Below are 12,307 nucleotides of genomic sequence, written 5' to 3'. Positions count from 1 at the left end.
CATATAGATTATAAAAGAGTGTAGAAGCCCAGTTAACTTGAATACCTTTTGAAATGACTATCATATAGTCGAAGCGATCCTGGCTATATGAATCAAACGGGCCGTCTCTGCCTTGGTGTGCCTTCACTACGATGTCGTTCAATAGAATGAAATGTGGCTTTAGAGCCTTCTTCTTTCCGTTCAGCCTTATTTCAGAACCATTGTTTAAGAAAACCGTCTTCATCTCTATGATAGTTTCTCCTGGAAATGCAAGATTAAAGATATGGACCATCGTTGGAAGTTCAAAGAACTCCGCATAGGCAGATTCGTTAAAAGATATAGGCGATTCGTTCACAGCCGTCGTAATGGATTCTCTGACCAAGACCGCCGAATTGAAAATCTCTCAAACTTCATTCTCATAGAATATAAATGGACCGATGAGATACTTTCCAAGACCAGAATATTCCAAGGATTAGAACATATCAACCACATCTTGTTAATCGAAAGTGCAAAGCATGGCGAAATCCAACTGTAGAGTGTAGTGACCAAGATTAATCTTCTTGTTATCCATTTGAGAAAAGATGAAGAAGATGAAACGATTTCTTAGAGAGAAGTTAGATAAAACTAGAGTTCTTAAGAAATTAGTGATAGTAAAAGACTTATGACGCATGCACGATGTCTTTAAATAGAATCCCAACAATCGCATGGCTTAACCGTCATATTTAACACATGGGCCCCGCCAATTTAATGTAAGACACCTTTTCCCAAAGGTAGTCATCATTAATTTTGAGGATATATTAGTCATTTTCCTTAACCTTGAGAGACACGCGTCTTCAAGTAACTAGGAAATGACTGTTCAATATTTTGAGCGGGAAAATTAGATGACAGAGCATAAAGGACAGTTGTCCTCAATAAGTTCTAAAGATGAAGCGTCTAATAGTACACGTAGTTAGACGTTTCACTTACTTCTACAATCTGTGTGGACTGAGCGTCTGTTAGAAGCAAGCGTTTAACCACGTGTCTTATAGATACCTAACCATCTATTAGAGGTAGACGTCTAATTACGCATGAACAACACGTATTAGACATGTGTTTGGTTAGACATGAGCGTCCAACTGCTCTTGTCTTATAAACGTTTGAACGTCTATTAGACTTCAACATCTAACCGCGTAGGTTTTTCACCAAGATATTTCACATTAGATTGTGTAAGTATGTGTACGTTTAAGTACTTGCATTTCTTTTAGACGTCCTCGTCTAATAGACCGATTAAAGCTTTCGTCTACGTGCACCTTTATTTACACAATATATTTCCCTTCAATTTATGGATGTATAAAAAGAATAAACAAATGTTTTGAGGTCCTCAAGACCAAAAATATTTTTAAAGAAGAAAATACTTAGTCCTTTACTTCAAGAGCATGTCTTTAGAAGATTATGCTCCAATCTTCCTTCTGCAGCTTTACTTTATCACCTTCACAAGAAGATATTTACAACTTTTGGTACCCACATTAACTTGGGTCCTCGATCAATGAGTCCCTTGGAAATCAATATTTGATTTATTCTTATGGATTTTCCATTTTGTGTAGTAATAAGTGTGTATGATTTCGACTTAGCAGACGTCTTCCTGCTAGCCACTCATCCCTTAACTTTAGAGGATGGATTTCTTTTAAAAATCCTTTACTTTTTGTTAGGTTTTGGTTTGCCAGACTTACTAACTGCATCTAACTTAAGTTTCAACCAGCTAACTGTTGGTGGAATATAAGTTATCTTATCCTTTACAGTTAAATCCTCACAATTTGGATCAGTTCCAGTATCAGTTAAACTCCATTTGACAAAGCTTATTGGCTTAAGCTTGTGAGTTTCTGAGTTTAACTTCTTATAGGACTTGTCTGAGTCATTGTTATCAAATCCTAAACCAGATTTACATCTGACAGGCTTCAACAGACTAATATGATACTTGATAGCTTCTCCAGACCTTGTCCAAGAACTTACAATATAGGTTAAACGTTGGTTTTCAGAAGAGAGTGTTTGAATCTTTTCTTTCAACATTTCATTCTCAGATGAAATTTCATCCATGTTTTTAAAAACTTTTGGCTCGGAAGTTTGAGAAAAAGGTGGTTCATCATTTTCAGATTCTGAACTTGTTTTGTTTGAGATTCTGACAGTTTTTTATACTCCGAGACCATATAATTTAGTGCAACCACTATTTCATCTCGTGAAAGTCTTCTGGAGAAAGATCCTGATAAGATAAAAAATTTTCAAAATTTTTCTCAGAGTTTTCCAAAACTTTTCGAAAAATTCTCCCAAGTTAACTTCCAAAAATCCGGCCAAACTAACTATTAAAAACAAGACCGGCCTATATTTGCAATCTTACAGGATTTTGAATATTTTAAATAAAATAATCAAAAAGGGAGAAATTGTTAGATAAAATTAGATCGATTAAATAAAATTTAACAAAAACAAAACTCTTGTGCAGGAATAGGCAAAGGACCGAACCAGTCAAATTAAGAAACCGGTTAAGAAACAAAACCGGTCAAGCAACTCAATAAGCCAAGTAACTCAACCGGTTAAGAAACTCAACCGGTCAAGTTACCAAAAACCTGACCGAACAAGAAAGGTAAGATCGGTCAAACCGGAAGGACGGAAACACTAGACAGTCGGTCATTTAGAAGCCAAGGAATAACCGGAAGTCATTCGGTTAACACACATAACCGACCAACATAAAAAGATAATTCGGGTATCTGTTGAGAATGATACCAAAGGAATAGACTGAACATTGCCATATTCATACAAGTCTGAGGAAAGTCTGCAGGCTGCAGAAAACCGTCCTACAAGATCTTTCCACTTCAGGATAAATCAGAAAGGCAATCTTTCAAGTACAGACAACTGTCTAACCGATAGTTACCACATTGAGTAAAAGACAAACCTAGCCGGTTTGACCTACATACTGGAAGACTAGACTGTCAGGTTTGAATCACTGAACCTCTGCTCAACCAATCAGATTCAAGGAAATGAAATGTGACCGTTGACACATTTCACCTATAAAAGAAGGGGCTGAAGAGGAGTAAATGCGGGACACATAAGGGATCTTTGAGAATTAAAAGTTCTGAACTTTCAACATCTTGTGTTCTATCTCTAGAAAGCTTAAGCGCTTAGTTGAAGTATAATTCTACAATTTCGGTTAAAATTGTACGAGTGTTATCGAGCAGGAAATAAGTCTCGATCGAATTGTGTTTGTATTCCTTAGTGAATATCCTTCTCGCGGTTTCGAGAGGAAGGGGTGACGTAGGAGCTTTATCTCCGAACATCCATAAAAACCTGTCTTGCTACTTACTTTCTATTTACTTACTTTATAACCGATCTGCACTAACCGACTAATACCGCTCCAACCGAATCACTAAGTCCCAAAAACCGATCCAACAATTTCCAAACTTGTCCTATTCAAAACCGGTTCTGCCTATCTTGTGAGTGTGCTACTTCAACCTGAAACAAACCACTTCCGCGCTTGAATCTGGTTCAAGGGTTTGTGACAGTTTGAGTAGTATTGAAACCCCGGTGTTAATCTCTAACGGATTAATCACCACCCTTTGAGTGAGACGCGCTAACCGGCCAACCCCGGTCCCCCAGCCGCGACCTAGATCCTAATAATTGGTATCAGAGTAGTTAGTTTCAATACTCAAGCAAGCATGTCTTTTGATAGGCCCCCAATACTAGAAGGTGATGACTCTGCCAACTGGAAGGCACGAATGCACCTGCACTTAATCACCATGGGTGACGAGATGCAGTTCATCATAGCCGAAGGACCGATAATCATTGACAATGACAGAAAGGACTGGACAACTGAAGATAGGAGAAGAAATAATCTGGATAACCATGCCAGAAACCGCATCTCCAACGGTGTGGACAGAAACACGTATTGCAAGATTAGAGATTGCAAAACCGCAAAGGAAACATGGGAAACGGTTATACAAATTCATGAGGGAAATGAAAGAACCAAGGAAAACAAGATAATGGTGGCTACTCAGAAGTTTGAAAACATCAAGATGAAACCGGGAGAAACAATGAGAGAATACAGTGACCGGTTCACAGGTGTGATAGACGAGCTAGCAACTCTTGGCAAAAGGTATGACAACAAGGAAGTTATCATGAAAGCGTTAAGATCGCTTCCAAGTGCATGGGATATAAAGACAATGGTGATGAGGGAATCAAACTGCCTAAGCAAGATGAAACTACATGATGTATTTGAAGATCTTAAGGCAAATGAGTTTGAAATGAGATCTAGGACTGAAGAAGAAGTTTCAGCCTCAACCTTAACCAGATCATTAATCACATCCACAGAACCTGTTGCACCTGCACCGATCAGAACCGCTGAACAGTTCACCGAAGATGCCATGGCAATGCTTGCACAGAAATTTGGGAGGTTCATGAAAAGAAGCCAACCGACAAACAACTACAACTATGGTGATAAATCTAATGTAAGATGCTATAACTGCAACTGTTTGGGACATTTCAAGTGGGAATGCAGAAAACCGAGGAGGGATGATCGGAAACCGGATAATCAGAATAATCGAAATAACTATCAACAAACCGGTGAAGGAAGTGAGGTTCAGAAAGCACTAATAGCCGATGATGGGGGTAGCTTATGGGCTCACAGTAACAGTGATGATGAACTCACATGCCTCATGGCAAATGAGGAACAGGTATTTGACTCTCCTTGTGAAGAATTTACTAAAGATGAGTTATATAATGCATTGAATGATATGGTAGCAGAGTATAAGAACCTACTAACTCTATTACCTAAGCAACCCAACTTTAGAGCCGACCTTATAACACTCACACTGACCGAACCAAAGAACATGCAACCTGATGAAACCCCTACCTTAGAAACTGAGGCAGCACCTGAACTATCCTTTGAGACCGAACAGCTCAATGAGCCAGTTCAAGAATTGACCGAGGAAGAAAATGCCCGACTCCAGTATAGAATGGCCGCATGGAAGAGATCTAGTGAAATGGTAAGAAAAATGTGTAGTTATAAAAGACACCCTACTTGCATGTTTGGTCTAGGTTACAAAAACAATAGATCCCAAAGCCAAAAACACTTAGACAAAGTAAGGCTCACAAAGGATGATCTTCCCTTTGTAAGTTTTATAAGAAGTTCCTTAACCGCTGAAGAGGAACTAACTGCCTACTATGCGGAAGACAAACTAACCTACGTAGGTCCAACCGATTCTGAGAAATGGCTTCACCCTGAGAAAAGGAAAGCCAACCTGTTCAATAATAGAAAAGCCAACCCACAACCGCATAGGACAAACCAAAGATCATCCCCACACAGGGCCTTCTTAGGAAAACAGAAAGATTCAAAACCGAGTGCAAGAAAAGTAGTTAAGACATTGACCAGGAAAGTTGTCCGGTTTGTCAAGGTCTGGATACCCAAGGGACTAATCGCCTGTGGACCCAAGTAAATGTGGGTACCAAATAGTTGTAAATATGTACATTTTGCAGAATTTAAAGAAACGGTCAGGAAACTCTGAATGGTACTTGGATAGCGGTTGCTCCAAGCATATGACCGGGAACAACAATCTTCTAACCGACATCAGAATAGAAACCGGTGCATTAATCATTTTTGGTGACAAATCAAAAGGTAGAACTGTGGGCAAGGGTGAGATTGTCCATGGTAACTTGACAATTGATAATGTACTCTTAGTTGAAAACCTACGTTTTAACCTGCTAAGTATTAGTCAAATGTGTGATGCTGGATACACTGTAGAATTTCTTAAACATGCATGCTTAGTTAAGAATTCTCAAGGTATTACACTACTAACCGGAAATAGGTTAGGAAACATCTACAAAGTAGATTGGAATAATAAAGTAGAATATCCTATATGCATGATAGCCAAGACTGATCAAACCTGGCTGTGGCAAAAAAGACTAAACCATCTAAACATGAAAACCTTAAACTATATTCGCGGTAAAAAGTTGGTCGAAGGAGTTCCTGACATAGTATTTAATAAAGATAAGGTTTGTTCAGCGTGTCAAATGGGTAAACAAACTAGGTCAACCTTTAAGAGTAAAGGACACATTCAATCTAACCGATGCTGAGATCTTCTTCACATGGATTTATTTGGACCGATTCAGGTCATCAGCCTAGAAGGTATGCTTTACACTATGGTAGTTGTTGATGATTATTCCAGGTATACATGGGTAATATTTCTATCATCCAAACGTGAAACCGCATTAAATTTGATCACACTGCTTAAACGTTTGCAAAATGAAAAATCAACACACATTAATAGCAGTAGAAGTGATAGAGGTACCGAATTTACAAATAGTACTTTAAATGCATTTCTTGATGAATCCGGTATTAGACACGAGTTGTCTAGTGCTAGGACTCCTCAACAGAACGGCCTTGCCGAGAGAAGAAACCGAACTTTCAAGGAAGCCGCACGGTCTATGATAGCTGATTCGAGTATTGCTCAAAAATTCTGGGCTGAGGCTATCAATACTGTATGTTACACACAAAACCGGTCTTTAATTAACAAGTTTCACAACAAAACACCTTATGAGGTATATTTTGATATAATTCCCAACCTCAAGTATCTTAAGATTTTCGGTTGTAAATGCTATATTCACATAAATGGTAAAACCTATATATCTGCTTTCGATGCAAAATCCGATACTGGGATCATGTTAGGTTACTCAGTAGTGAGTAAAGCATATAGAGTGTATAACAATAGAACCTTAACCGTGGAGGAATCACTTCATGTTGTTTTCGATGAATTGGTTGAAAGCAACACTGCATCATGTTTTGATCTACACAATAGACTGGAAAATAACAATATCCATTCTGATAGTGAAGATGAGATTCCGGTTTTTAGGCGGTTTGTCCATGACCAAATGGGTAATGATGAAACCCAGCCGGATCAAGCTGTCCCACGACAGGAAGCTGACACCTCGGTCCAAACTAAGGAAATCGGTCGGTCTAACACTACTATTTAGCCTACCGATATGTCTAGCCTTGATCAAGTAAACGGTAATTTGGTAGACACTCCTGAACCGAATTTCAAGAGAAACACAAAGCATCCTCCTGAGCTAATTATAGGTGACCCTTCAGAACCTGTTCGAACTAGGCGACAAATCCTGGAGGAATACTTTAATTCCACTTTTATATCCTAGATTGAGCCGAAAAGAGTGGATGAAGTATTGTCAGATCCGGATTGGATCTTGGGAATGCAAGAAGAGTTAAACTAGTTTGAGAGTAACAAAGTCTGGTACCTAGTCCCTAGACCGAAAGATCAACCGGTCATAGGAACAAGATGGGTATTTATAAATAAACTCATTGAAGACGGTTTGGTCACGAGGAACAAAGCCAGATTAGTGGCACAAGGATACAAACAGGAAGAAGACATTGATTTTGAAGAATCATTTGCCCTTGTAGCTAGGATTGAAGCTATTAGGATTTTTCTAGCTTTTGCTGCATTCAAAAATTTTAAGGTTTTCCAAATGGATGTTAAAAGTGCATTTTTGAATGGTGACCTACGTGAAGAGGTATATATGTTGAACAACCACCCGGTTTCAAAAATGTCGAACTACCCAACCATGTATACCGGTTAAACAAAGCTTTATACGGTCTAAAGCAAGCTCCTAGAGCCTGGTATGACACGCTAACCGCATTTTTGTTAAAACATGACTTCACCATCGGTTCGGTGGATAAAACATTATTTAAGTTTGAGAAAAAGAAACATATCTTACTTGTTCAAATCTATGTAGATGATATCATCTTCGGTTCAACCGATCTTAAGCTATGTGATAAATTCTCAACCCTGATGGCTAACAAATTTGAAATGAGTATGATGGGAGAATTAAGTTTCTTCCTAGTTCTTCAGGTTAAGCAACTCAAAGAAGGAACTTTCATTAGCCAACCCAAGTACACTAAAGAACTGTTAAAGAAATTTGGGATGGATACATGCTCCTCAGTCGCTACTCCAATGAGCTCATCGCTCAAATTGGACAAAGATGATGAGGGTCAAGCAATAGACTTGACCGCTTACCGAGGCATCATCGGTTCTCTTCTATACCTGACAGCAAGTAGACCGGATATTCTATTTGCAGTCGGTGTGTGTGGAAGATTCCAGGCCAACCCAAAACAATCTCACTACACAGCCGCAAAGCGAATCTTGAAATACCTAAAGGGAACTCCTGACGTCGGCTTGTGGTATCCAAAGGACTCGTCTTTTAACCTAACAAGTTACTCAGATGCAGATTATGCAGGTTGCAAGGTTGATAGAAAAAGCACCAGCGGAACATGCCAATTCCTAGGTGATCGGCTTGTTTCATGGCACAGCAAGAAACAGACATCAGTGACCACATCAACCGCAGAAGCTGAATATCTGGCGGCCGGAAGCTGTTGTTCACAATTTCTTTGGATCCAACAACAACTGAAGGATTTCGGTATCATAGCCGAAGAATCTCCAATCTTCTGTGATAACACAAGTGCAATAGCGATCATCTACAATCCGGTTTACACTCCAGAACAAGGCACATTGACATAAGGCATCACTTCATTCGGGAACATGTCATGTTGAAGCATATCCGACTGGAATACGTATCTACAGATCAACAAGTAGCCGATATTTTCACAAAGCCCCTGCAGGAAGCTATGTTTTCTCAATTCAGACTCACACTCGGCTTAACCGACATTAGTCAGATCATCCCTAAGGATGCTTAAAAAGGGAAATCGGTTCGGACAGACAAAACCGGTAGTTCCTCCTAAATTGTCGTATTTCAAATTTCCAAGGTATTTATGGAAGAACCGCCTGGACTATCACTCAGAGTAAACCGACCGGTTACTTAGTGCATGCACCAAATAACCGCATCGGGACGAACAACTGATAACTGGCCGGTTCGGAAATAGTTTATCTCAGATTATTTGGCTTTCGAACAAAAGTGGAATAATTATTTGCGTTTAAACTTATCTGTCCTGAAAAATTACCTTTTCAAAGTAAAATGGTCACACCTCAAAAGACGTGAAGATTTGATATCTTTCATGGTCCAGGTCTATGACCAACATCCTAGGCTGTAGATATGCTTATTTCATGCAAAATACTTTATCCTATGGTTAATAGACATTATTACCTGTGACACATTGGATAATACGATCCTCTCTCCACTAATATATAAGTTAAGCAAACCTTAAACAAAACAATCACAAGATATAACTCATTCTCTCACTAAGACAAAATGTCTCAGTTTCCAAACATCCTTCAAGTGGACTTTAAATCTGCTCTAAGTACTGAACACTACGATGTCTTCAAGATGATTAAGTCACTTGAAGACACCGGCCTCCAGCACTTTCTAGATGACAAACATGTCATCTACCCGGAATCTGTCATGGAATTCTTCTACAATGCCAGGGTTTTTCGTGGTACTCCTCACTTTGACACACACATTCAGTCAAAAGTAGGAGGGATTGTATTCGATTTCACAGAAAGTGACTTTGCAAGATGTTTCGACCTACCAAAGCAAGGGCTGACCGATCTTAATGTACCGGTTGAACTAAAGGCCGAAATATCCTTAACCTTTGCCCGGTCAAATCAACCAGTTGATGACCACGGAGCCAAATCACAGTTGAAAGCTGAATACCAGCTTCTCAACGACGTGATTGGTCGAGGCATCCTAGGAAGAGATGTGACAAACACTTATTGTACCGCTGCTTTCAACATCATGGCCGCTATAACCACGGGTACACCAGTCAACTGGTCAAGGGTGCTGTTCGACGTCCTAATCTGGATGATTGGCGTTCGAACAGTCGGTCTCGTTCCTCAACTAAGTTGTCTGGTTCTAGAGCTTGGGGTTCCAACATGTCCGGGCGAAGGGTTGAACCAAGCCCAGGTACTCACCAAGGAAGTCACCGACTCATTTTATGAGCGGTTTGAAAAGGCTTGGAAGAGGAGGAACCGCCACATCAACTCCAACGGTCACACCAACTCCAACGGATATTAAGTCACTCCTTCTTACAACCGGTCATTTTGCTGTACGCACCGGTTGTATCTCTGATCATCTCGGCTTAGTCTATGTTATCTTCGGTTTCAATCGGTTACTTTTCTTATAACATCCGTCATTAATGAAAAGTAACGTTCAATTAATGAAGTAACTCCCAACTACATGAGTAATTACTATCCAACTAACTTGGTTACTTTTGAACTAGATTCTTACCTCGAGCTCCGCAACCGGTCAAAAGTAACCCCTTCCCAATACGTTTTGGAAACATAAATATTCTCTTCCTTAATAAGACAAAACTGATCTCCAATATTAAATGCTAATATTTTCCCTCCAAATCCAGATCTATATAAGGAGCCTCCCCTTAATCAACTTAACACATCTCAAAACTAAATCTCTTGAACTCTCTCTCTCTCTCTCTTAGCAAAGTTTGAATCATGCCGAGCCGAACTCTAGGCAACTTCCTGAGCATCGATTTCGATTCCTGTATGGAACATGAGGACCTGGAAACCAAAGAACTCATGTTTGAATCCCTCGTTGACACCGGTCTTCGCACCTTTCTCGAAGAATCCGGTCCTATACTTCTTCCGGATGTCAAGACCTTCTTCAGAAGTGCTTGTATAAGAGGAAATTACATTGTTTCCACAGTGAGAGATCACACCTTCTGGCTGGATGAAGCCGAGTTTGCTCAAATGTTCAATCTGCCCACAGAAGGGTTTTCCGACTTCCCAACCCGGGTGGGAAGTGAAGCAACCGATTATTCAGAATTCTTCTCTGGAACCGATGTACCGGTGGAGAACTACGGGCTAAAAACCCGCCTTGCCCACCACATCCAACTCCTCTATGAGATTGTTAACCGATCTATCGTTTGCCAATCTCCTAATCAACGCTACTCGAAAAGAATGTTTGACATGATGACCTACATTGTTAGCAACACGCCTATCAATTGGTCATCGGTCATTTTCCAAAATCTGAAAACTATGGTAATGACCAAGAAAGGTCTCGGTTATGCTCCTCACATCAGTCGGCTCATTCTCAAGTACCATCCAGATTTTGGACCGGGCACACCGGCATCTCCTTCGAACATTCTTGATATGGATGGGGTGGAAGAAAAGCTCTCTAGGGTAGTTATTACATAAGTTGCATCTTTATTTCTTATGTATTTCTATTTCTAAACCGACCCATGTATCGGTTTCTATCTTGTACTCATTCTTCAATAAAACTCCCAGTTTCATAACCGGGTCAAAAGTTGCAAAATCAGACCATCCATCTAACTAAACGGTTAATATCGATAAATTACTTTGTATTCGTTGAAACATTCGATCTAAATCAAAAACCGCATCATTGCGGTTAATAGACCACATCTCTTCATAAACGGCTTTGAAAAAGGACCGCCTAATCAAAACCGAAATCAAAAGACCACTCGAAATCTTTGGAGGGAAATTTCCCGCCCAAAAACCCCCTCCCTTAGTTTCCCGATTTGATTTCCCACCGATCTTTTCCCGCCTTCGGTTTGCCACCCTTTGATTGCCGCCCTTTGGCTTGCCGCCCATTGTTTGCCGCCCAATACACTTGGAGGGAAAATTCCCGTCTAAAGGTGATGGGACGGTTCGCGACGGTTGGGATTCCAAACCACACCTATAAATAGGGTTCTTAGTCATTTTATTTCTCTCTCTAGCTCTCAACTTTCTCAAACTCTCTCAAAACGGTTTTCTCTTGCTCTCTCGATTCAATCATCAACAATGGGTCGCGACTATGCACTATTCAAACATATAGTCCAGGTCGACTTTGAGGAAATCCGAACAAACGGTTCGGCTCCGGCAAAGCAAGTTTTATCACGGATTTCCGAGTCCGGCCTCGAATACTTCCTAGGTGGTCCGTTTGTTCTATACAAGGAAGCGGTTGAGGAATTCTTTAAAACCGCATCTCTCACCGGCAGAACAATAACCGCAACCGTCGGAGGTCAGCAATTCGACCTAACCGAAGAGTCGGTCGCTGAAATCCTACACCTACCAACAGAAGGACGCAACATTTCGGTGGATCTAGATCGAGAAACCTTCGAGGCGGCTTGCCAGGTTCTCTCGGCAACTGCGGCTCCTGTAGAAGTCTCCGGAAAGAAATCTTCACTTCGACCGGAATACATACCGCTATGTGACATCTTCACCAAGTCGGTCCAGGCGAGAGGGGGAAATTTTGACAATCTCACCAAGGCAAAAATCGAGATGCTTGCCGGTTTACTAAACGGCATCAAAATTAACTAGGCGAAGGAGATTTTCAACAACCTAAAGGAAATGGTGATACCGGATTCCACCCGGTCATGGGGATACGCCATCCC

Source organism: Impatiens glandulifera, chromosome 9, assembly GCF_907164915.1.
Source record: "Impatiens glandulifera chromosome 9, dImpGla2.1, whole genome shotgun sequence".
Lineage (NCBI taxonomy): Eukaryota > Viridiplantae > Streptophyta > Magnoliopsida > Ericales > Balsaminaceae > Impatiens > Impatiens glandulifera.
The sequence above is the reverse complement of the archived record's forward strand: the minus strand, read 5'-3'. Positions refer to the sequence as shown.